The 27,100-nt window shown below is 45.6% G+C and overlaps 2 pseudogenes; one reads left to right on the plus strand and one right to left on the minus strand.

The window, feature by feature from the left end:
* The window catches only part of LOC138812428 (serine/threonine-protein phosphatase 2A 65 kDa regulatory subunit A alpha isoform-like), a 91,704-nt pseudogene that overhangs the window by 34,689 nt on the left and 29,915 nt on the right, over positions 1 to 27,100 (minus strand).
* Positions 20,769 to 21,015, plus strand: LOC138812509 (short coiled-coil protein B pseudogene; annotated as a pseudogene).

Here is a 27,100-nt window from a genome sequence, read left to right on the forward strand (position 1 = left end):
AAGGAAGGAAGGAAGGAAGGAAGGAAGGAAGGAAGGAAGGAAGGAAGGAAGGAAGGAAGGAAGGACAGAATCAAGGAAGGAAGCAACGAAGGAAAAAAGGAAGGGAGTCCTGCTGGTGTAGCACTGACCACAAACTTCAAGGCTCCTTCCTGACAGTTACTCTCTTAGTCTTGTCTGTGCTTATTTCTTCCACATAATTTTCACAACTCTTTATTTTCCTTGGCGGCCTATGTTACATATCTCTAGACTCTCTGCTAATTCAAAAAGACATTAAGTGTACTTTTTAAAAGCACATTTTTTAAATGTAAAGTTGTTTTTACAACACAAAGGCTCCTTGAGAAAGTCTCTTGCTTGGCTATTGTGACATTTCCTGCAGTGCTCCTCATGTCCTTTGTTATGAGGTCACTTAACCACAGCCTCTGGGGTGCAGGTCAGGGCTGCTGTGCTGAATGACAGTCATGGCCCTCCGGTCCAGGGATCTCCACTTCCACCCTTTACATCTCAGGAATGAATTTCAGGGTAACAGCAAGCCAGATGTAGCACTGATGCCCCGGGGACAGCTACTAGCCCTGAGCACAAAAGCTCAGGGATGGGCTCCAGGCCCTGAGTTCAAGTCCTGGGACCAGCACAGAAAATGAAAGCAAACAGATGGCAGGCCTGCCTCCAGGAGCCCTCCAGGGACTATGCCGGGTGCTGAGTGGACTGTGGGCTCAGCCAGGCATCTCCTCCTGATCCTGAAGTTCTCACAGCCACCCCCACAACAGAAAGGCTTGATCCACAGGCCCTGCCATCCCTGTACTCCCTCCCCCCACACTCGCTTTAGTGAGATTCCCTCCATGCCCCACGCCCTTAATCCAGCCCTAAGTCATTTCACCCAGCACACGCATGCTGGGGTCTCCTTGGGGAGCTGCTGGTGTCATCATTAACCTCAAGCACACCTGGTCCTCTCCTGACCCCTGGTGTTCCCTTTCCTAGAGGTCTTCCCCATCTGAGTCACCTTGGAGAGCAAGGATGTGGACTTAGCCTCCTGACCTAGAGGCAGCATGCATCCTCCACCAGCTCCCTGCCTTCTGAGGTGATGCAGCCTTTCCCTGCTCCCACCCCACCCCCTCTCAGCACCCACTTCCCAGGAGTACCCCACCCTCAACCCACCTCATACTGTCTTGAGCAAGATCCAAATCCAAGACAAACCACGACCTGTGCTTCCCCTTTCCCACAGCGCTCAGCAATGCTCCAAGTGCTTTTCCTCTTTTTTTTGGTCTGCCATATGGCTTGAACTCTGGACTGAGGTGCTGTCTCTCAGCTCTTCAGCTCAAGGTTAGGTTCTGCACCCCACACACCCCTGAAGTCCTCTGGAAATACTGCCACCCATTGTCATGCTGACATGAAGCCCTGCCTTCTTCTGGAGAGTTCGCACATTCAGGAAGTCTCTCTCCATCTCTGTCTCCTTCCTTCCTGAGCTCCCTCAGTTCTATGCTACCATCTTTAAGAATCCCTTTCCTGTTCCCTGTGTCCTTGCCACGCGGTGGCCAGACCCCCGACTCCTGCTCCCCTGCCCCACACCTGCCGGCCAGAGCGCACAGCCAGCTACTGACTTGGTGTCATTCAAAACAGCACCTGGTGACTATGCTCAATATGAAGGAGGGATGAGAGACGCTCACCTCTCACTCCTGGGGATGACTTGAAGCTCCTGACAAAGCCTTGCAGGAAAAATGGGTTGTGACACAAAGGTGGCACTCAGCCCGTGAACTGGATGGGAGGTCAGCTCCGCCCCCCCCCACTCCCTGCATCCTTAGCTTGGGGGCTCTGGGCCCATCCCTTGTGGACCTCCTATTGGTAGAGCAGTCCACACTGTGGTCGCCATCCTCACAAAACCACCAGCCTAGTGAATAGCAGCCATTGTGATCAAAACAGCGGATCCAGAAGGGCCAAGAAATTCCTGGGGAGGATTTGGGGGGAATCGCTAACGCCAGGTCAGATCTGGGAGTAACCATTGACTGACGCCTAGCACAGGCACCATATGACTTGTGTTCCTGGGTCACACCCGAGTCCTGGTATGATGGTGGCCACTATTGCACACTGCACACACCTTGCATTGTCAGGTCCCTGACAGACTGTATCTATCTTCCCATTGTTTCTACTTCATTAAAATACCTAATTACTCACTTCTTACAGCTGATAGTGCCTTGGCGGAGAAACCTTTAAAGCAAATGGATCCTTGGTATAATGTCAGCATTTGTGTCATCTGAATGAGCCCACACAATCCTAACGCAATGGTCAGGCAACCAGCAAGATTTACTTTCTTCCTGTGAAAAAACACAAACATGTCCTCGACTCCAAGTTAAAACCTTATTGGGCCCGTGCCAATCACCTGTTAAAGAATCCTTCCACTTAACTTGGGCAAAAGCTCTTTGCTCTCTTTTTTTCCCAAAACCGCTGTGCTGCAGAAAGACTGTTACAATCTAAGCTTAAAAAATTTAGTACAAATAAAGCATGAGAAGAATATTCAGAGGAGAGAAGGGGTATACTTCCCTCATTTTAATTGAAAAATTTGGTGTTTTAACAGCCCATTGGCTTGTTTAACAATATGTTATTCTTGAGGAATTTAGGGAATGGGAATATCTGTAGAGTGAAAAATCTGGTAAGATTTACAAAGAGTTTGAAAAGCTTGTCCGACATATTCCGGACCATTATCAGTTTTAATATGCTTATGAAGTGCCATAGTGGCAAAGCACTGTATGGAAAGAGCAATACAATGTTTGCTAGTCTCCCTGGCAAGAGGAGTAGCCATAATAAAATGAGAGTATGTATATAGTAACATGGACAAAGTGAAGCCATCCAAAAAATGGAATCAGGAAGGAGTTTAGTCTGTTTTTTCCACGGTGGATGTGGTCAGGGTAACAATGTAGATTTTCTCCAGGTGACAGTAAGGCTGTAGCAGGAGCAGCAGCAGGGTCTCTCAGTGGCTCCAAGGGACTGTCACACCTCGTGCTGGGCTGTAAATTTCTACACAGACTGGTTAAGGATACAAGTAATATATAAGCTTGTCAGGCTGTGTCCCCACTAGTTTTTAAGACTATTTTGACAATAGCCCAGGATAATCTACCAAGATGACAAACTTTTTAACCAGATAGTTCTTTTAATAGGGCTTATTTTCTAGGCAGATATAGAGGGCTCAGGCCTGTACTACTATTTTCCATGCCTTTTGCTTCTGTCTATTTTGCCACATTTTTTTTTATGACTCTGGTCCCTTGTTCTAAAAAGGGGATTTAAACCATCGCCCACATTTTATAACTTTAGCTTTATAGTACTATCACTTGCAGGTGGTCAGTGGCATTCTCATCTGGCTGCGAGTTCTCCCTGGCAGTCCTTTTATGTTATTGTTAGATCCTCCATGTTTTTCACCCCCCACACCGCCCCCCACTTCTGGATCCAGAGAGGGTGGAGGAAGTGTCAATGAAGGCTAAAAAAAAAGGGGGACAGTTTAAAGTGTAAGTAAAAATGGAGCTAGAGATAAACAGATATTAAAAGGGAGTTTTAGCCAGTCTCCTCCAGGTTCTCGCATCAGGATGAATCTGAGAGAAGAAACATTCCAAGAATTCCAGAATACATACACATGAACACTGAGACAAAAAAAACATTTAAGCATGTGCGTTGTAGACTGTCAGACAGAAAGTGCCTGACTACAGATGGGCCCAAATGTCCCCACTTGTGGATAGTTTACCCTGAATGGGACCCGGGGAACGTCTCCCACCAGCCCAGTCGCCTGTCTTATAGCGCTATTGCCAAGACCTCTTGCCAACCCCATTACAGAACCTGCAGGGTACACAGATACCAGACAATTACAAAGCAGCAATGTTTTAACTTACAGGCCATTTGCATCATAGTGTCCTTGAATCCTTTTTTTCCATTTTTTTTTTTTTTTTTGCTAAGTTTCTAAACTAATGGTTCCTTCCTCCCGGAACATTCTAACTGACTTTGTCTAACTTTCACTCCTTGAGCGTGAAGCACACCCTTGAGAGCCTGCACATACAGCGTGTGGCTGTTAATTGCCCCATAATTTCTTACTCCCGACTATTCTCTCTCCCGCTCTCTATTTTATGTTTCTGGACATCCTCTTACCTTAGTGGAGTCCTCTGCATTGATCCCAGGTTTTCAGGTCCCTGTTCAGGTGCCACTTTCTGGAGACTGCCGGCAACAAAAGGGATTCCTGAATTAGGGGGGTGAGGATGCGGAAAAATAAGGACATAAGACAAAGCATGGGGTCTGGAGGTCTGCAGTTCAAGACTGCAGCAACGTTTATTTTTAACTTTCCCTAACATATATTATTAGAGGTCAACAGGTAACATAAGGTTACATTAGTCCTGAAAAACAAGGAAAATTTCAGTAAAAACAGAATGCAATAAAAACAAGACAAGGTCAACTGGTAGAAATAAAACAAACTCTGCAGATAGAGCAAAGCAATCATGGGTACCTGGTGTTTTGTACGTGCCTTTAAGTGAGCATCGGGGTTAAGATGACCTTTAAACGTTGCTGTCGGCTCCCAACAAGTGACACTGGACATGGTTGTGTGGAGCAAAGTCGGCCAGGTTCAGAGCAGTGGAGACACAGGCCCAAATCTTGATGAATGTATAAAGAAGATGGAGCCTATTTCCATCACAAATACGACTAAACCAGGAACAAGAAGGAAATCCTGTTATTTGCTGCCACATTTGTCGAAGTACAGATCGCTGTGGAAAATGCAAGAAGTCAGACACATAAAGGCAAATGCATGTTTTTGAAACAGACAAGAACAGGGCAAGGAATTGTCAGCAAGATCAGAAGGGTCCAGGTGAGGAATGGAGTCACATACAATGAGGTAGAGGAGAAACCCAGGGTAAGGACTCACTACTGATCCTCTCCTGAGCATAGTGACAAATTCCTGCTTCAAAATCACCACTGATAATGATGAAAATGAGTATGGACTTAGAGATTGAAGTTAACTCATCATTAAGGACCAGGCATGAAAAGAGATCGCTCGTCCCTCTGCTTTCCGGAATATGCATGAAATGCTTACCTCTAATCTCCAAATGAGGTCTCTAGGAATGAAAAGATTTTTTTTTAAATGGCCATTATTGCCAAAGAAATTCCTGCATAGAAATGTCTTATTCTATTTCCTTTCTTTCTTTCTTTTGTTCCAGTCCAGGGGTTTGAAATCTGGGCCTGGATGCTGTTGCTGAGCTTTTTTATTCCAGACTGGACTCTACCACAAGAGAGTGGAGATAAGAATTGGAGATAAGAATCTCATGGGCTTTCTTTACCAGGCTGGCTTTGAACCTTGATTCTCTGATATCAGGCTCCTGAGATTGCATCAGTACAAGGTTCCATTTTTGTTTTCTAACAGCATATATGATGATTAAACATCATATATGAGACTGAGATGAGGAGGGCTGGGAAGGTGACTCAGTGGTAGAGTGCTTGCCTAGCATGCATTCAGCCCTGGGTTCAATTCCTCAGCAGCACATACATAGAAAAAGACAGAAGTGGTGCTGTCCGCTAATGGTAGAGTGCTAGCCTTGAGCAAAAGCAGCTCAGAAACAGTGCCCAAGCCCTGAGTTCAAGTCTCAGAACTAGAAAAAACAGGGAAGGGACACTTTGGGTAAGAAACCTTGGGGACACATGGCTTACACACCGCTGAGGTTGTGTACAGACAGTCATCTCAAGTTGAGCCCCAGTGTCTCCTGTCGGCCTACTGGGATCTAGGAGAGGTAAGCGACTGCACCACTCCCTTGCCCCCTGGAGAAGCAACCACGAGAATGTGAAAAGTGTCTCGATAATTGTCACATGGGGGAAAAGAAAAAGTTTATTGAGAACTTGGCTTGCCACCTCAGGTGTAGGGAAAGTCACCAATCCCGTGGGAGACAACCTCAGCTACCGACCTCCTGGACCCCTATCTAAGGAGCCCTCTGAAGATCTGAACTTCCCTTGTGCATCTCAGAAATGACCCGCCCTGCCATGCACATCCTGAGAGAAGAGGTGAGCCCTTGGGTTCACTGCCACTGGAGAGGCGTAGCATGCAGGACAGACCCCAGGTTCCACACTCTGGGTAAGGGATCACCTTAGGAGCAGGGATTCCAGCTTGAAACCGGTTGCGTCACAAAGAAACAGGGAAGGATAGGAATGGGCTAGGACAGTGAAAAGAACTGGGGTTCTAAGTTCCCCAGCCCCAAGCCCTGTTGGTTTCTATCTTCCTCTCCCTCATAGAGTCTGTCCTGGTTTATGACAAGTGAGGAGGAATCCTTGTTGTCCAGGGGCTGGGGACCATGTGTTCACATCAGCGACTCTAGAATGGCATTTGAACCTAAAATTGAAACTCTCAGTCTCTGTCATCTACCTCCGCTTTCACACCCACCATCCCCACCACAGACATGGTTCACGTTCCTGGTCTTTCTTTTGTGAAATGTGGGCTCCATGTTGAGGAAAGGGTAACACCTGTGACCCACTCCTGCAGCCAGTGTATTGAGGTATAAGTGCATGTTACCCAGGGAATGTGTCATGCATGTTTCTAATTTATTTTTATTCAGTCAGAGAGCTTGAACTTGGGGCTTGCCCATTATCCTTCAGCCCTCTTTGTTCAAGGCTAGGCTTCTACCACTTTGAACCACAGGTGTCCTTCTGGTTTGCTGGTGTTTAACAGGAGAGAAAAGTCTCATTTGCTTTCTTTCTCTGGGCTGGTTTTGTATTGGGAATCCAAGGTCTCAGCCCCTGAGTAGCTAGGATTACAGGCCTTAGCCACTAGGGCCTCTCTTGTTTAGAATCTTAGATCTGATTCTACACAGGAGAAATGTAGCCACCTTCATCTCAGAGCCTGAATCACCTTCCCTTACTGCCATTTCTCCAGGTACACCCATTTTCCTGAACGTGCCATCTTCCTCTTCCAGATGGATGAATAGAATGTATTTTTCCTAATACATGAGAGACAGTAGGACAGTATTTCCAGTGGCTTGAATGCTGGATGGAATATGTTGAGTTCCCTTGCCTCTGTGCAGGCCTCAGTTTCCCAAGCCAGAACCTCTGGATGAGACTCAAGGAACAGAGAGGATGGGAGATGCCCATGTGTCTATGGGGGTGATCCTCTCAGCCCAGACTGTGGTTGGGTTTGTGGGTAATTTGTCTCTTCTCTCCAATTGTCTATTCCTTTCCTGCATGGGGAACAAGATGAGAGCCACAGACTTGATTCTTAGGCACTTAATTGTGGGCAACTTCCTAAGTCTTCTGTGTAGGGGTGTTCCCCAAACCATGGTGGCTTGGGGCTGGTGAATTTCTTCAGTGATATGGAATGCAAAATGATCTTCTATCTTTACCAAGTGAGCAGGGCGTGTCATTCGGTTGCACTTGCTACCTGAGCATCTTCCTTGCTGTCAGCATCAGCCAGGGGGACTCCAAGTGGGCAGGGCTGAAGGGGAGAGCCCACAAACACATTGTCTCCACCGTCTACTTTAGCTGGGGGGAGGGGTCTTCCTCCTGGTGAGCATTGTTTTTCTCATGTTCATGACCGGACCCAAAGCACACAACAACATGATGAGCTTAATGGCCTATGTATACTGTTCCTCAGTGTGTCACGACCCAGCTGCTGATGTGCTGTACGTGGCCATGCTCTCCCTGCCTGATGTTCTGTGTCTTGGGCTCATGCTCTGGGTCAGCACCTCCACGCTCTTGGTCCTGTACAGACACAAGCAGACAATGCAACATATCCAGAGGACCAGTGTCTCCCCCAGAGCCTCTCTTGAGTCCAGAGCTACGATAAGCATCCTCCTCCGGGTGAGCTCCTTTGTCTTTTTTACTCGGCATCCTGCATCTTTCAGATTTGCTTGTTTGTGATTTACAATCCTAGCCCTGTGTTTTACCATTTGGGGGTCTTTGCTATTGGCAGTTTCCAAACCCTCATCCCTTTCCTGCTCATGAGTAGACACTCCACTTCCTGCAACCTCCTCTTCACCTACACAAAGAAGAAGGAAGGGTCCTCCCCTGAGGACCACCAAGCTTGCATCTCTGCTGAACTTTGCTTGGCCATTCAACAATCTTCACACCTAGATAAAAGTTACCTGCTGAGAGATAGAGGTGTGCACAGACGTCCACACCTGCACATTTGTGTGCTATATATCTGTGTGTGTGTTCATCTGTCTCTATTGTGCTGGCCTAAAAAAACTATATGAAAGCGAAAATGTTAGATTTTGAAATAATGCTTATTAGATCATGTCAACTTCCTCCCAGAGAATCTACTCCATTAAGGGGTGGTAGTGTCAAGTTCAACATAAGCTGGTTAAACTCACCTAACAGGTTTTCCTAATTCCATTTTGAGTCTTTGATTTTTTTTTGTTCCTTCTGTCTTTAACAGTTCCCTATGCAATGAATCAAATCATTCTTAAAGCCTTTTCTGTTCTTGGGAATAAAGTAGTTGGAAAGAAATAGCAGCTGGGTGTTGATGGCTGATGGCTGTGTTCTCATTTCCTGAAGAAGCGGGATTTAAGGATCACAGTTCAAAGACAGTCTAGGCAGAATACTCTCTGAGCCTCTCATCTCCAATAAACCACTAAAACATAAAAAGACAGAAATGGTGCTGTGGCTGAAGTTGTAGAGCGCTAACCTTGAGCAAAATCATACCAGGGATAGAATGGAGGCCCAGAGTTCAAGCCCCAGGACTGGCACAAAGAAGGAAAGAGAGAATGAGGGACACACACAGACAGACACAGAGAGAAAGACAGAGGAGAGAGAGGGAAAGCCAGCACATCAGGAAGAAAGGAAGGAAGGAAGGAAGGAAGGAAGGAAGGAAGGAAGGAAGGAAGGAAGGAAGGAAGGAAGGAAGGAAGGAAGGTAGGAACAGATGGAGGGAAGTGAGGCGTACTGCTGGTGTAGCACTGACCACAAACATCAAGGATCTTTCCTGAGAGTTACTCCCTTAGTCTTGTGCTTATTTCTTCCACATAATTTATTTTCACAACTCTTGATTTTCCTTGGCGGTCTATGTTATGTATCTCTAGACTCTCTGCTAATTCAACAAGGACATTAAGTGTACTTTTGCAAAGCATATTTTTTAATCTAAAGTTGTTTTTAAAACACGATGACTCCTTGAGAAAGTCCCTTGCTTGACTATGGTGACATTTTCTGCAGTGCTACTCATGTTCCTTGTTATGAGGTCACTTTACCACAGCCTCTGGGGTGCTGGTGAGGACTGCTGTGCTGAATGACAGGCAGGGCCCTCCGTTCCAGGGCTCTCCACCTCCACCCTTTTCTTCTTGGGAATAAATTGCAGGGTGACAGCAAGCCAGAAGTAGCACTGATGCCCAAGGGACAGTCACCAGCCCTGAGCACAAAAACTTAGGGATAGGACCCAGGCCCTGATTTCAAATCCTGGGACCGGCACAGAAAAGGAAAGCAAGCAGATGGAAGGCCTGCCTCCAGTAGCCATCCAGGGAGTATGCCAGGTGTTGAGTGGACTGTGGGCTCTGTGCCACGCCCCACACTTCCCCTCTCCCACATCGCTCAGCAATGCTCCATGTGCTTTTCCTCTTTTTTATTTTTGGTTGGCTGTGGGGCTTGAACTCTGGGCCTAGGTGCTGTTCTTCAGCTCTTCAGCTCATGGTTAGGCTCTGCATCCCATTCAGCCCTGCAGTCTGCTGGAAGCACAGCCTCCCATCATCATGCTGACATGCAGCCCTGCCTGGACTCGTTACTTCTGGAGAGTTCACACATTCAGGACATCTCTCTCCATCTCTGTCTCCTCCTTTCAACCTCAGCTCTGTGCCACCATCTTGTTTTCTGTCCCTGTGTCCTTGCCATGCAGTGGCCAGACTCCTGACTCCTGCTAACCCGCTGCACACCTGCTGGTTAGAGCTCACAGCCAGCTCCTGACTTGGATTCATTCACAGCAGCACCTGGTTACTATGCTCAATAGGAAGGAGAGATGAGACAACCTGGGCAGGATGAACTCGGAGCCAGGTGAGATTAGAGGGAGTAAACCCTTGGGCGCAATGCTTGCTGCCCAGGGCATAGGAGGCTTCACCCAGGATAGGAGGAAGAAGAGGAGGGGGGCCTTCAGCTACGGCAGCTCAAGGGAGCAGCAGGTAGGTTTACTGTGCATTCACACACCCGTGGGGGTGGGGAGGGGACTACCACTGAGGCCGAGCAGGTGAGCTGTCCCGAGGGGACAGGACAGGGGTGGTGGTGCAGACAGTGGGACAGGAGCCTGGGATTAACTGGCAGAGCTCTGCCTTCACAGTTTCGGACACTCCCTGGTAACAGATGGAGAGGAGGCCTCGGGCAGAGGTGCGAGAGGTGAACCAGTTGCCCCCCGCCAGCCATTTCACCAGCAGCATGAAGTGAACTTCGAGGTCAGAGGGCAAGAGCTCGAGAGAGATGGCCCACAAGGTGTTGGGAGACAACAGTAAAGTTTAAAGGTCATCTTGACCCTGGTGCTTACTTGAAGGCACATACAAGGAGCTGGCTTTCTTGAAAAACACCAGGTGCCCGTGGTTGCTTTGCTATGTCTGCAGAGTTTGTTTTACGTTCTACCAGTTGACCTTGTCCTGTTTTTACTGCACTCTGTTTTTAGTGAAATTTTCCTTGTTTTTTTCTGGACTATTGTAACCTTATGTTACCTCTTGACTTCTAATACTATATATTAGGGAAAGTGAAAAATAAACGATGTTTCAGTCTTTACCTGCAGACCTCCCGACCCCATCTTTTGTCTTATATCTTTATTTTTCCCCATCCTCGTCCCCTAATTCAGGATTCCCTTTGGTTGCTGGCAGTCTCCGTCATGTGGCGCCTGAACTAGGACTTGAAAACCTGGGATCAAGACAGATGACCCCGCTAAGGTAAGAGGACACGTCTGGAAAAAGAGAGTGGGTGATAGTATAATCAGGAGTAAGAAATTATGGGTCAAGGTAACAGCTGCATTTTATATGTGCAGGCTCTTAGGGCATGCTTCAAGCTCGAGGAGTGAAAGTTGGACAGAAGAGTTAGAGTTTCTTTCGCTTTGTCAAGGAAGTATGCCCCTGGTTCCAGGAGGCAGAAGCCATTAGTTTAGAAACTTAGAAAAAAAAAAAGGATTCAGGGACACTATGATGCAAATGGCCTGTAAGTTAAAACATTGCTGCTTTGTAATTGTCTGGTATCTGTGTAATCTGCAGGTTCTGTATTGGGGTTGGCAAGTCTTGGCGGACGTGCTATAAGACAGCCAACTGGGCAGGTGGGAGCTGTCCCCCGGATCCCCATCAGGGTAAACTATCCACTAGTACAGATATTTGGGCCCATCTCTAGTCCAGCACTTTCTGTCTGACAGTCTACATCATGCATGCTGTAAATGTGTTTTGTCTCAATGTTTGTGTGTATGTATTTTGGAATTCTTGGAATGTTTCTTTCTCAGATTCATCCTGATGGGAGATCCCGGAGGAGGCTGGCTAACACCCCCTCAATATCTGTCTCTCTCTAGCTCCTTTTTTGTTACTTACACTTTAAACTAACCCCCGTTTCTACCTTTCACTGCCACCTCCTTCACCCTCTCTGGATCCAGAAATAGGGGAGTGGTGGGGGGTGAAAAACCTGGAGGTTCTAACAATATCTTAAAAGGGCCAGCAGGGAGAACTTGCAGCCAGATGAAACTGCCACTGACCACCTACAAGTGACACCAGCAAGATCTTAGCCTAGGACCTTACCCCAGGGGGTCTGAGTATGGGGGGGAGGGAACATGTCAGGCTGAAGGGAAGGTAGTTAGGGATTTCTTTCTCTTGCCCCAAGATGACTGGGAATTCTCCTGCACCTTGGAAGGACCCTGGGTCAACCTTAGCAGGAATCTAAAAGAAAAATCCTCCGGAGGTGAGTAGAGGGGATTCCAGTCCCCTGGTAAGTGGATTTGAGTCCCACTTGTGAGATGTCGTGCCATTCAGTGAGACTTGATTTTGTCTTTGTGGCCACTTGTCTATCTTGTTTACTTCAGTGTGTTTTCTGCTATGTTTTCTGAGGTAGGGATAAACCGGGGGCCCATTAGCCCCCAACTCAGCCTTTGGTTGTTGTCTTGTCTAGTTCTGTTTTACTTTTAAATGTACGTACAACTGATTTTGATTTTTGCACGCTTTAAGATCTATGTGTGTTTTGTATGTGTTTGTGAACATGTTCAAGATAAAAATTATTAGCATAGGGCTGGGAAGGTGGCTCAGTGGTAGAGCGCTCGCCTTGCATGCTTAAGGCCCTGGGTTCGATTCCTCAGCACCACATAAGCAGATAAAAAAAGCCGGAAGTGCCACTGTGGCTCAAGTGGTAGAGTGCTAGCCTTAAGCTGAAGAGCTGAGGGACAGCACTGAGGCCCCACGACTGGACCCCCCCCCAAAAAAAAAAAAAAACAAAAAAATTATTAGCATGCTGTAAAAATTGGGTAAGTTTAAGTTTAAAATTCAAAAGGTTATGAGGTTTGGACATTACCAAAAATTTTAAAGAATTTTCACCTTGTTTTAAATGACTTTTTAAGGATTCTTTAACTTAGAAAATTAAAAATAGTCTTAAAAATTAGTGGGGCCACAGCCTGTTAAGCGCGTATGTATTACTTGTATCCTTAACAGTCTGTGTAGAAATTTACAGCCCAGCAAGATGTGTGACAGTCCCTTGGAGCCACTAAGAGACCTTGTTGTTGCTGCTGCTGCTACAGACTGACAGTCACCTGGAGGAAATCTACATTCTTACCCTGACCACATCCACCGTGGAAAAAGTAGACTAAACTCCTGCCTGATTCCATGTTACCATAAAACTACTCTAATTTTATTATGGCTACTCCTCTTGCCGGGGAGACCAGCAAACATTCTATTGCTCCTTCCCTACACTGCTTTGCCACTATGGGACTTCCTAAACATATTAAAACTTATAATGGTCGGGAATATGTCGGACAAGCTTTTCAAACTTTTTGTAAATCTTTCCAGATTTTTCACTCTACAGATATTCCCTATATTCCTTAAGAACAAGATATTGTTAAACAAGCCAATGGACTGTTAAAACACCCACTTTTTAAATTAAAATGGAGGAAATATACCCTTTCCCTCATGTTAATATGCTTCTCATGCTTTATTTGTGCTAAATTTTTAAGCTTAGATTGTAATGCCCTTTCTGCAGCACAGCAGTTTTGGGAAAAAAGAGAGCAAAGAGCTTTTGCCCAATTTAAGTGGAAAGATCCTTTAACAGATGATTGGCACCGGCCCCGATCCAGTTTTAACTTGGAGTTGAGGACATGTTTGTATTTTTTTGCAGGAAGAACATAAATCGCGCTGGTTGCCTGAGCATTGCGTGAGGATTGTGGATGCTCATTCAGATGACACAAATGCTGACACATAGAGCTTACATGCCAGATCCTCTGATTGTGCACCCTACAACTTGGGAGGGAGTTGAAGTACTCATTCACGTCAATAGATCAGCATACAGTACAACCCCCTATCCCTTCATCCAGCACACCAAGATGGGAGATATCTCAGCTGACCTAATCCAGGATTCCATTTTGTTGCTGGCAGGCTCTGGCAACAAGGACTCCACCGCCTTGGCCCGCACCACTGTTTCCTCCACCGTGGCCAGCGACTCCAGTGGGGGCTGCAGGGGCGGGGCAGGGGGCGGCACTGATGTTCTGCTCATCCCTCCAGCCCTGAGGCCATCCCCCTGGACAGCACCCCGCCCCCTTCCCAACATGGCTCCATGGCTCCTGTCTTTGCCATGGGGATGGTACAGGGACCCCACAGGCCACTCACCAGCAGGCAGTGCACATTCTCTGTGCCCCCACCAGGCCGGTTAAGGTTCCCAGCTGCTCAGCCAGGGACAGAAGGACCTCATCCTCATCATAGATGGTGTCTGTAGGGGCAGGGCACTCCCATCACACCTACTCTATGCCCTGGCAACCTGGGATCCCGTCCCCAAGATGCGCAAGCTTGCTGTCAGTACCCAGACTTTTCCAATATGGCCAGCACAGAGAACAAGATACGAGCTGGGGGTGGGTGGGGGAGCGCTGCATGACAGGGCCACTCTGCACGCCTCAGGGAGGAGAGACTGAGTCCCATCCTGTGCAACACTATGTCAAGCAGATTTCCTGTTCAGGTACATATTATACTCTCAGCACAGTTCTCTGCCAAAAATCCTTTCTCTCTGTTCAGACTCGGTTCAGCTACTGCCTCCTGGAGGCTTTGCAGGCTGTATCCCCCACCCCAGCCTGACCCTACCACCGGCCCATGTGCCAGCTCCCACCCGAAGACAGAGCCAAGCCCAGCCACAGTCTCAGGCCTCAGGGCTGGCCAGGGCAGGCTGGTGCACCACTGATCTCTGGGATTCTTCCTTTCTGACTAGGACTTGCCACAGGAAGTGCAGCACCCAGTGCTCAGAGCACCACCTCCAGAACCGCAATACTACACTGCTGTCCTTTAAGATGCCAGCCTGGCATTTTGCTCTATCCCACAATCATGCTTCAGTAATTGCTCACAAAACCAATCCTGCATGCTCTGCATGCGTGAGGCAGAGGCTTCTGCTTTGCTGTCTGGACAGCACAACCTTTCCCAAAAGACACGGCACCTGCCACATGCAACTGGAAAGGCTCCCGGTCAATATAGTCAATTTGGCCTAGAAACCCCTCCAAGGAGAGAGCAAGACGAGCATTGACTTGATTGAGCCACTCAACGTCTGCCACCCGAAAAAGAAAAACAATTTAGTGAGGATCCAAGCCATAATGCCTTTGGGCTTGGGTCCTTCACTTGACAATAGCAAGTTGGTCTGCAAGTTGGTCTGCCTGAGAGTACACCCAAGGTGTGCCCAGGCAGGGAATTGTGAACACAGTCTTATGGCTCCCCCCTTTGAGTTACAACTGCAGAAAGCAGTGTAATACCTGCAAACAACCAAAGGGAAATGGGCTCAAAAATAGAATACCTGCTCAGGGAAACTTCATCCAGGGCTTCTTGGGACTGCAAAAATATTGCCTGATGGCTGTCTGTAATTGTAATAAATTCATGGGGCATCCTGTCTTTTAGTAGGGCAAATAAGGGCACAAGACTATCTTTAGGGGCAGGAACCTATGGCAACAGCCAATTCATTTCCCCTAAAAGGCTCTGAAGTTGGGTTAAGGTCAGAGAGGCTGGAATATCCAGCAAAGGCTTAAGGGCCTGACCTGAGTCAAGGTAAGGTGGGTTCCAAGCACCTTAAAAGGAGGTACCTTTTGAATTTTATTGAGGGCTATTGTAACACCCCTCCCCCCGTTTTTTAAATATGGTGAGAACCTGGGCCAGAAGGCTCTTGAGCGGGCCCGGGTTTTGGTGCCCCAGGATTATATCATCCATGTAGGCATAGGCAAGGGATGTATCTGAACAAAGCATAGGACCTAAAAGTGTGGCCAAGTATTGTTGGCAAAAGGCCGGGCTAGATTAGATGGAGAAAGCAAACTTCTTGCAGTCATCTGGATGCAGGGGGATATTTAAAAAAAAATCTCGAGTATCAATCACATCCAAGGTATATTCTGAAGGTATAGCAGGAGTCCAGGGCCTGGTCTTAGGGGAGATCCTAATAGCTCCATCCTTTCATTTACCTTACTTAGATCTTGAGCATATGCCAAGCCCCAGAGGCTTTTTGAATAACAAATAGGGGTGTGTTCCAAGGAATCACAGAAGGCAGTATGTGCCCAAGGTTTTTCTGTTCCTCCACCACAAGGTGGAGGACTACAAGTTTAAGTTTGATCAATGGTCACTGCTCCACCCAGATAGGGCTTCCTGGCTTCCACCTAATGAGAGGTACTGGGGGTGGGGGAGTGGCCTTTAGGATTGGGGGTGCACCCGAGCGGGTCCCCTATGTTCTTCTCTGTAATTGTGAAAGTTAAAAAAATCCTTTTCCTTAATTCCCTCTAGATCCTGTTTAAGCCTTTGTGCTTCTACCCCATCCAGGATATCATCATAGGATACTCCATGGTCTGTAGTGACCACGGCATCCATTTGTCTTAGCATGTTTTGCCCTAGTAAATTGTCACTGAGGTTCTTTGCCACTAAAGTGTGTATCTTTTCCTGCTCTCCATCTGGGCTAGTCCTTTTCACAAGGGTGACCATCTCTTTGGACAGGGAGTTGCCCCCTACCCCCAATATCGGGGGCCCAGGTGCAAGCTTCTAGTCCAAGGGCACTTCCTCCTTCCTGAGTAAGGTTCGATCTGTCCCAGTGTCAATTAAGCAGTGAAACTGCTTCCCGCCTATGTTATGAGAATACTCATTATAGGGCTCAATGCCTCCACCAGGGGGATGGTCCAATGCACCTAGGTCATCCTGCCACGAGGCTGCCTGGGCCTTGCAGCAGAGGGGGTCCCTCCTTGAGTTAACAGGGCTGGAGAATGCCTCTACCCTAGTTTAAAGGCTTTCCATCTAAATCAAACTTGGATCGACAATCCTTTTTCCAATGGTATCCCTTCCTGCACCAGGAGCAGGGTGTAGGGGCGGTTTGCCACCCCCCTCCGGTGGTTGGTGGGGGTTTGTTGTAAAGAGTCCCTCTTAAAGTGCCCTCCTGCTGGCATTTAAAACAAATCCCTCTTCCCAATGGTATTGGGGTTCCTTGGCCCTGGGCTGCAGTTGATGGGTAATAGCCTCAGTCATTGCAGATGTCTGAGCCTATAAGGCTAAAGCTAGTGATTGGGACTGGTGATGTTGCGTTCCCACATTCTGCGAGTCTACCATCCATCTGCTCAGGGATCTCTCTCTCAATCCTGCACAGGCCATGTGGCAGTCTGCATTCATCCCTTCCCAGACCAGCAGCTTTACAAACAGATCTCGGAGGTTCCCTGCTGGCAGATTGCAGTTAATACTCTATTGGACTTGGTCTACAAACTCAGCTAGAGGCTCACCAGGTTTTTGTCTCACTCCTGCTCTGGGGAACTCAGTAGGCCCGTCATCCAGTTTGTACCATGCAGCAAGTCCTGCCTGCCTCGCCTGGTCACAGTACGGATCAGGTATTGTGGCCTGTTGGATGCCAGTGGAATGCCCTTCCCGTGTCTCTGTTAACATGGCATAAGTAATAAGTATCTCCAGTTGACCCTGCCAGTTATTCACCACCCGCACTTTGCCTTCCTCCTTAAAGAAAGCACACCATTTAATAAACTGAGAACTGGTGAGGATGGCTTTGGCCACACCAAGCCAGTCCTTAGGGACACACGGGTGATAAGCAATGTCCTGTAATAGGGTCTGGGCCCAAGGAGAGTTCGGGCCATCTTCCACCACTGCCTTGTGGCGCTCTTTAAGGTCCTTAGCTTCCCATGGATAACATTCCAAGGGCCTGTTAGCTCCTGGTGCCAGATTGACCAGATACGCTTGGGGAAACAAATGCTATGGCCTAAGGTCCGGGTTCCCAGGTGGCCCTTCCTTTGCAGGGTAGGCCTCCGAGTATGATACTTCCCCAGCCCTCGGCCCCTCCGTGGAAGGTTGGTAGGGTTCCAGGTCTTGCAGGTCCCTCTCACAGGTCTCGTAGGGTGACGTACCTCCCCTCCAATCAGGGGAATAGGGAGGGGGCCTACTACCATCAGGGGCACCTGAGTCAGAGGGAGTAACTTTCACCCTTGTTTTGACTTCCACTGTGCATATTTCAGTGCATTCTTGGTCGAATTTGACCCATTCCTTTTCCTTCCCACTTCCCATGTCCTCCTTTACTCCCTAAGGCTTCACATTGCCTCCTCCTCCTTCTGTGAGATTTAGTATTACCCATACTAAGGGTTTCACTTAGCCTGAGAGACTACTTAGCCTCGGCAGGCATCTTTTCCTTTCATGCCCCAAGTTGGGTGCCAGATGTCAGGTCTTTGTCTATTCCTCGAAGACGGACAGGATCCGAGGAAAGGTAAGTGCGGCAGCTCGCCTGGTCCCCAGCCTCCCTTTGCCTGGGAGACAATCAGACACAGTGGAGAGTCAAGTCTAGCAGGAAAACTCGTTTATTAACACACAGCCTGCCATTTTTAAAGCAAAAAATAATGGGCGGCATGGCAGGGGAGGAAAAGGAACCAATCACTGTCAAGTTGACACCCTATCATGCACCTAAGCTTCCCTGGTCTGGATATGCAATAAACGTAAAGCAAATCGGGCTCTGCCCACTCAACTACCTCTCTCAGCGCCATCTTTGCTGCCCATGTACTCTACACACAGCCGTGCTGTGGGCAAAATCATGGGTGAACGGGAACCAGAGACTGTACAGGTGGGACAGGACTATACAGGTGGATCTGGGTGCTCAGTTTCTGGCTCATTAACTCCCTCTGGAACGCAGGCCATAGAACATGAGCTTTGTTTCAGAGGATGGCCATGGTAACTACTGCATCCAGCTTTTCCATCTCAGAGCCATCACAGCAGAATCCTGACCAGTGTCTGACAGTACATTCCTTTACCAGTTTTGGGATGGGGCCTGCCCCATGTGCCAACAGGAGGGCCACAGAGTGCAGGCAGAGGCTCAGCTAGGCCCCCTGCCTGGCCCTGTCAGCACCATGTCACACCCTTTCTGCTTGATCACATTTTGACAGTCTTCCTCATCCAATGAAGTCTGTATATTAAAAAAACAAAAAGAAATAACCAGGGTTTGGAGAGCTTCCTGAGAGCTGAAAATGTTAGGGTTCATGGAGCGTAGGGTGTAGACAAGGCACTCAGCTCCCAAGTGCCTTGCCATACAAATCTTTTCAGTGGCATCCTTTATGGTGAACCTGTGAAGATTTGTCCCCGGTCCTGATTCCTTTGAGCTGATCAGCCCCACGTGGGGGCAGAGTCAGAAACACAGGCAAGCAACCTAGGCCTTCACATACACACAAGGGGAATTTAAGGGGAGAAGTGAACCGAATTAGAGGAGCCGGGCTGAGTCTGCTGTTCCATGAAAATGCTCAGGGTGGGAGTTATGACTCAGGTGGTAGAAAGCCTGCCAATGAGCAAAATCATCACATACCTACTTCAAGTCCTAGTCTCAGACTAAAAAAAAAAAAAAAGGAAATGCTTGCTTGCTACTGGGGAGAAATACTCAAATATTCAGGGCCATAGCTTTTCTGTTGACTGCGGTGGAAATGTGAAGAAAAGTCAGGGAATATCGTTTTTCTTTGTACATGGTCTGTAAGCTATTTCCCAGTCCCAAGCCAGTGCTGGTGAATAGGAAAGTAGTGTCTGTGGGTGAGTGTTTCAACATCCCATGATGAGTTTACTCTGAATTAAGGGTGGGTCCTAGAGCCAACCACAGTGTCCTCCTAAGCACCCCAGCTGGAGAACCTCAGTACACAGAGGGCAGAGTCTAGGAAGAGAGGCAGGGGTTGGCTGAGGATACATTCATAAACCCAAGAAAATCAAGAAGCATAACTGGGCCTGAAGTGAGGAGAGGAGTGCAGAGTAGATCCCCATAGAAGCTGCAAATGTAAGCCACTAGGTGAGGCTATTTGTCACAACAACCCCAGAGAACAGGTGCATCAAATTCTCGTAGTGTGTGCACATGAAGGGAGAAAACAGCAGTGAGACACTCCCCTGCAGAAACCAGGCTGGGAGCAAGGGACACCAGCCTAGGCCAGCCTGGGAAGACAGTGTCCTAACCTCAAGGCTCCAACTGTGACCACAGCATCAGACTGCAAACCCTCCCCTGTGTGCTTCTCCTGCCTAGCTCCAGTGCACAGAGCACAATGACATCATGTGTGCTGAGTGCAGTGACATCACTGAGACCAGCTAACCCTGGTGGGCACAGAAGGCCTCATTTCCCAAAGCTTGGCAGACCAAGAAGCTGCATTGAGGTGAAGAATGTTTCTATGCCCCAGGAAGCCTAGAGTGACTGAAAACTTCCCTGCAGATGAGCCTCTCATCAAGGCATTATGCATCTCTTTGGGATCACAATGGAACTGATGAACAGTTAGGTAAAAAATGCAGCTGGGCTTAGTGATGTACACCTGAAATTCCTGCACTGAGGAGGCTGAGGCATACTAGGTTCAAGGCTAGCCTGTACTACACAGTGGAGACCCTTTCTTCAAAAGCAAATGATGATCTGGTAAGGTGGCTCAGTGATAGACTGCTTGCCTTGTATGCAGCAGGCCCTGGGTTTGATTCTTCAGCACCACATAAGCAGCAAAGGCTGGAAGTGGCAATGTGGTTCAAATGGTAGAGCACTAGCCTTGAGCTGAAGAGCTGAGGGACAGTGCCCAGGCTGAGTTCAAGCCCCATGACCAAACAAACAAACAAAAAAAGAATAGAAAATGAGGGGCTTGGAAGGTAGTTCAGTGGTAGACTGATTGCCTTGCATGCATGATGACCAGGGTTCAATTCCTCAGCATCACCTAAGCAGAAAAAGCCAGAAGTGTTGCTGTGGCTCAAGTGGTAGAGTGTTAGCCTTGAGCTGAAGGGCTGAAGAACATCACCCAGGCCCAGATTTCAGACCCTACAGCTGACCGAAAAAAAAAAGACAATAGAAAATTAAATATTTAGGCATATTCTCAAGAATATATAGGTCCTTGAACACCATATCTATTGTGGCACTATTCGCCACAGCCAAAAAACAACCCAGAAGCTCCATGGTGTCTGCAGAGAAATGAGTGACACTGGACATGTTTGTGTGGAACAAAGTCAGCCTGGTTCAGAACAGTGGAGTCAAAGGCCCAACTGTGGATGAATGCATAAAGAAGATGTAGCCTGGTCAGTCAGTGCTGGAGTCCCCGGCCAGATGTTTGTTCTTGGGATCCTGCCCCTCCTGGTGCCTCTGAGGACCCTTCATCTGGATTTTTCAGTCTGAGGCACAGTTCAGTGCCCAGGATGATGAACGTTGACATGGATGTTGATGCTGAAAATCAGATGGAACTGGAGGAAAAAAACACGACTTATTAATCAAGTGCTGGAACTCCAACGCACACTTAAAGATATCTCAGCAAGAGTAGATGCAGTTAAGGAAGAAAACCTGAAGCTAAAATCAGAAAACCAAGTTCTTGGACAATATATAGAAAACCTCATTTCTGCTTCTAGTGTTTTACAAACAACTGATGCAAAAAGAAAAAGAAAGTAACGGTTTGAGTTCCCTTCTCCTTTATGGAATTGCTGCTTCTCTCTCCCTCTCTCTCTCTCTCGCTTTCCTTCTCTCTGTCCCTTCTGCCTCCCTCCCTCTCTCTCCCTTTTAAAACTTGGGTACATTCCAAATGTTATAGTACCTTTGTTTGTGGCTTCACTGAATGTTTATTAAAATAATTTCATATCTAGCCAAAATTATCTACTTAACAGGAGACTTCCATGAGTCTGTGTATTATGTTAGTCTAAGAAAATATGCAGATGTATTGTACAGACTTTATAATTAGAATTGCATATGTTTTTGAAACTTGAAGATGAATGTTTTATTTAATTTGCTTTGATATATAGGCTTAGTCTTTTACTACACACTTACTTAGTAAGATATACAAGAAAGTAACCATGCTGTGAAAATGTGACCAAAATCATATACTTAATGCACAGCATTATGTATGTACCTGTTCACCATTGTGTGCCTCTCCTCCATCTGCCTCATCCTCCCCATTCACCTTCTCCTAAGTCAAGATAGTTTCACATTTGTAAAAGTACTTTGAGTAGTAATCACCCAACAGTAATCTGATCTGTAAGTCCTGAAGTTAACCAAAACCTTGCCTAAAGTTTATCAGTTGTACTTTCTAATAATAAGATAGTACTGATGGTTTCTCTTTAATCATTTGAAAACAGATTTGGGCTATAAAGAGGATTTTTAAGTTGAAACTAAATTTTCAAATTGAGATCTGTTTAAAAACAAAGAACCAACTTGTTTTGCACCAAATAACCCACTTACTATCTGAAAAGATAAGAATTTTGGTTATGGGCTGTGAAGGTGACTCAGTGGTAGAGTGCTTATGTTGCATGTATGAGACCCTGGGTTTGATTCCTCAGCACCACATAAGAAAAAGAAAAGCCAGAAGTGGCACTATGGCTCAAGTTATAGAAGGCTAGCCTTAAGCTGAAGAGCTGAGGGACAGCGCCCAGGCCTAGAGTTCAGGCCCCATAAACAGACCCCACGCCCCCCACCCTCCCAAAAAAAAAATGGTTTTATATCCATTAGAAGTAGAAAGTCTGGGATGAATAAATAGAAATAGGTAAAAAAATGATGTGATAAAAGTAGGTACTACCTCCAAATGTTTTCACTCCAGATTTGTATTGTCTCTGGCAAAGAACAGATCTTCCAGGGAATATATATCTAAATACATGAAATTTGGTTAAGTTTGACTGATCTTCCAAACGCCACATTCTATGCTGTTCCAGTTTTAGGGTTTGGTTGCAAGGTTTATTTGTTGTACCTAGTCAATTAACTGTTACCAAATTCTTTGAAGAGTGTACTGGTATTAGAATCATGAATGAGAGAATTTTATATGTATAATATTTGGTAAGCTCAGTATTTTTATCTCACTCTGTAAATTCAACTAATTGGTTGGTAGAATTTTAGTCATTCTCATAACAATTTCTAAAAATTTAGTTCATAGATTCCATTTGGTAAACTAAACAATATCTCCTCCCGTCTTTGTTTGAAGAAGCCAACCTGCCTGTCTTAGGTTGGGTGGATCACCTTGTCTGCTTACCGGTCATTGGGCACTTTTTCAGAGCGAGGCTGAAGGCCCTGTCTTAGGTTGGTCACACTGGCACCCCCTATTACCCATCTCTGGCTGCAGTTCCTCTCGGGGGGGAGTTTATTTATATGGAGCTTGATCTTATGTAGCTGGCTGGCTAAACTCTCAAGAGAGTTTTGCAGTGTACGTATAATACAAGGAAGGCATCGAAAAGCCATCAGTAAAAGCATTCCCAGGCCAAGGAATGACATTAGCAATCCTTTGACATAAGTCAGGGAAGGGATATAGCATTGAAATTGTTTAAACAGTTTTTTTTTTAGCAGTTTTTGCCACTTTAGAGTCCAGAGGCTGGGACTATGTAGTATTATGAGCCAGCTGATTAAGATAATGGGCTGTTTGTATGTTTTGTGTCACAGCAGCTTCTGCTGCAGAGGCACCTAACAAAATAAAGGCCAAAACATCAGCTACAAGTAGCCCAACAAATCGATGAGGGCACATTAGTTCTTTCAATTGTCTTAACACCTGAATGCCAGAATTTTTATACCAAGTTTTAGAAATAATTAAAGGAAGCATAACAAAAGATGGTTGCCTAAAAATAAGTATGGATTTAGTTATGCCACTATACAAGCAATTAGTAAAAGAACAATTAGAACAGATGACATTAAAATAATTAGCTCCTTCATGGCCAATAGACACATGACAACATCCCTAGCCATAAAAGGAATGCAAATCAAAACAACATTGAGATATCACCTCACTCCAGTTAGAATGGCAAAAATCAAGAACTCTAACAACAACAGATGCTGGAGGGGATGTGGACAGAAAGGAACCTTACTTCATTGTTGGTGGGAATGTAAACTGGTTCAACCACTTTGGAAAGCAGTATGGAGGTTCCTCAAAAGACTTCACATACAACTCCCCTATGACTAAGCAATCCCACTTTTGGGCATTTACCCAAATGTTTACAAACAAGACCACACTAAAGCTACTAGCACAACTATGTTTATTGCAGCATTATTTACCATAGCTAAGATATGGAACCAACCCAGATGCCCCTCAGTAGATGAATGGATCAAGAAAATGTGGTATATATACACAATGTAATTCTATGCCTCCATCAGAAAGAATGACATTTCCCCATTTGTTAGGAAATGGAAAAACTTGGAAAAAAATTATATTAAGTGAAGTAAGCCAGGCCCAAAGAAGCATAAGTCCCATGGTTTCCCTTATTTGTAATATCTAGCATATGTATGAGTCAAGCGGAAAAGGTCAGATAATGTGATGTCAGGAAAATGAACCCTTAGATATGTATTTTAATGTTTTTTTCTTTCATGCATGTGTTTCTAATGCAATTATAAGATTATCTCTTTGTTGCTTTGTATGTCCCTCCCCCACAGTATAACCCCTGCTTTCACTATATTTTGATGTCAGTATAACTTGTGGAGGAGATGGGGAAAAACCAGTTGTTTAAGGATACAGGTGGACCTGTTGCAACAATGAGAAGTACAAGTTGTCATGTCCAAAACGAGCTTTACAACGTCGGTGGGGGGGGGGAAGGGGGGAAGGAGAAGGATTGGGATTGGGGGTGAAGGGGGAGGCTGGGAAGGGATGTGAAGGGTAAACAAAGGAGGAGGCTGCAATGCTTGGTAAGAAATGTACACATAATCCTGCCCATGTAATTGTAACTCCTCTGTACAGTATGTTCACAAATAAAATTAAATTAAATTAAAAAAATTAGCTCCTTCAGAGCTATTAAATGGTCCATACATAATGACATGGGGTGGTGATACACAACTCATAATATATTTGAAAAAGGATTAATTGGGCCAGGTTATGTTGTTGAGTGCAGCCTCCAGCATCCAAACATGATGTTGAGGATGCCCATTCATCCACCACAGTCCAAGATTGTACTTATTAGTAAGATTAGCTCCAGACCAGTCCATTAATTGAGAGTTAGTTCCAGAAATATTGGTAACAAATTGCTGTACATGGCTGTACCTTATTGGATGAGGCTCTCCTGTAGATAATACTATTTGTGAAGAATTAATGCAACGGGGTATCATATACGATGGGGAAGAATTTGCATGCACTGGGTGTTCAGTTGGTAAAGATGTCATCTGTATATTGTACATTTGATTTTTGTCTGGGATTCAAATGTTATGAGTCATGGATAGCATTATAATACAGCCAATAATGAAGACTGTAGAGCTGGTGGTAAAGCAAAAAGGAATTCCAATGTCTGAAGCTGAGATATTTCCCATCTTGCTGTGCTGGATGAAGATATCTGGGGCTGTATTGTATGCTGATCTATTGACGTGAATGAGTACTTCAACTCCCTCCCAAGTTGTAGGGTGCTAAATCGGGGTATCTGGCATGTAAGCCCAATGTGTCAGCGTTTGTGTCATCTGAATGAGCCTCCACAATCCTAATGCAATGCTAAGGCAACCAGAGGAATTTATTTTCTTTCTGCAAAAAAACACAAACATGTCCTTGAAACCATGTTAAAACCGGATCGGGCCCATGCCAATCACCTGTGAAAGGATCCTTTACTTAACTTGGGCAAAAGCTCTTTGCTCTCTTTCTTTTTTTTTTTTTTTTTTTTTTCAAAATCCGCTGTGCTGCAGAAAGGCCATTACATTCTAAGCTTAAAAAATTTTGTACAAATAAAGTGTGAGAAGAATATTAACAGGAGAGAAGGTGTATTATTCTCCCCTTTTAATTTAAAAATTTGGTGTTTTAATAGCCAGGTGGATTGTTTAACAATTTCTTGTCCTTGTGGAATATAGGGAATACCTGTAGAGTGAAAAATCTGGTAAGATTTATAAAACGTTTGAAAAGCTTGTCCAACATATTCCGGACCATTATTAGTTTTAATATGTTTAGGAAGTCCCATAGTGGCAAAGCAATGTAGGGAATGAGCAATACAATGTTTGCTAGTCTCCTCAGTAAGAGGAGTAGCCATAAGAAAATTAGAGAGTAGGTATATGGTAACATGGACAAAGTGAAGCCATCCAAAAAAATGGAATCAGACAGGAATTTAGTGTACTTTTTCCATGTTGGAGGTGGTCAGGGTAAAGATGTAGATGTCCTCCAGGTGACTGTCAGGCTGTAGCAGCAGCAGCAGCAGCAGCAGGGTCTCTCAGTGGCTCCAAGGGACTGTCACACCTCTTTCAGGGCTAAAAATTTCTACACAGACTGGTTAAGGATACAAGTAATACATGGACTTGGCAGGCTGTGGCCCCACTAGTTTTTAAGACTGTTTAGACGATAACCCAAACAAATTACCAAGATAACAACCTTTTTAACTAGATAGTTTTTTTAAATAAGGCTGACTTTTTTAGGCAGATATAGAGGGCTCAGGCCTGTACTACTATTTTTCAGGTCTTTTTTTGGTCTATTTTGTCACTTTTTTTTTTTATGACTTTGGTCCCTTGTTCAAAAAAGGGGATGATAGGTGAAGATTCATCTTCTGTAACTTCTTCAATCTGACTCAGAGGTGTTGATCCTACCTAACCAGGAACCTATAAACTTAGTATACTTTACAAAGAGGTTACCGGGTTAGATGTCATTACGAACAATATTTTAACTTTTGGCAAATGCACAGACTTTTTTTTGGCTACAGCAGTGTAGCTTGTTTAGCACTTTGGTTTGTAAAAGCATCTTTAGGAATGTAACCTCTAGTGACCCTAACAATGCCTAGGTCACCTGTGCAGGCCTTTAGACAGATGTTAATAGAAACACACTCTTAGGTTTACAAAATTTTTTCTTGAGCAGATAAACTTTATGTAGCTGATATTAGCTCAAAAGTTATTTCCAATTAGGGCTTTTGGTACATATGAGGGTTGGGATTTAAACCATCCCCCACATTTTATAACTTTAGCTTTTTAGTACTATCACAAGTTTCTGTCCCTACAAAGTAGATACTCATGGATATTAGGCATGTTTACAAACTATCTTCCCATGACCTCCTGGCTCTGACAAATTTTTGAAGGGCCATGCACAAATGACTCTAGGATTTGACATTTTTGTCATCCAAGCAGTGGATTCCTGTCTCTGGATGCTCCTCCATTGCTCTTGTCCCAGGAATGTCTTCTCTACACTGGGTTAAATGTCTTATCTGTATTTTCCTTAGCTGGTTGTTGGACATGAATGCGGGCCTGAGTGCTGTCCCTCATCTCTACAACTCAAGGCAAGCACTGTTCCACTATGAGGCCCAAAGCAACTCTTCTGAGTAGTGGGGACAGTCTCAGAGGGACCTTTTTCTGCAGGGGCTGGCTTTGAACCAGTTTGCAGATCAATGAGTCTTATAAAAGGCCACTTTATTCCAATTAAAAGCAACAAGGTGGTCAACATAGAAGTAGCTTTTCAGCATGCTCTTACCTGAAACTTATTAAGAGCCAAAGTTACATCTGACAAACTTGTAAGAATCCTCTGTGCTTTGCTCTGGGCTTGTTGGAAACTTAAAAAACCTCTAAGAGCAAACTGGAATATCAATTAAGCAATTATTTTGGTAATCCTAATTATTCCACGTTG

Source organism: Dipodomys merriami, unplaced genomic scaffold, assembly GCF_024711535.1.
Source record: "Dipodomys merriami isolate MVZ:Mamm:240054 unplaced genomic scaffold, mDipMer1.0.p SCAF_57, whole genome shotgun sequence".
NCBI lineage: Eukaryota > Metazoa > Chordata > Mammalia > Rodentia > Heteromyidae > Dipodomys > Dipodomys merriami.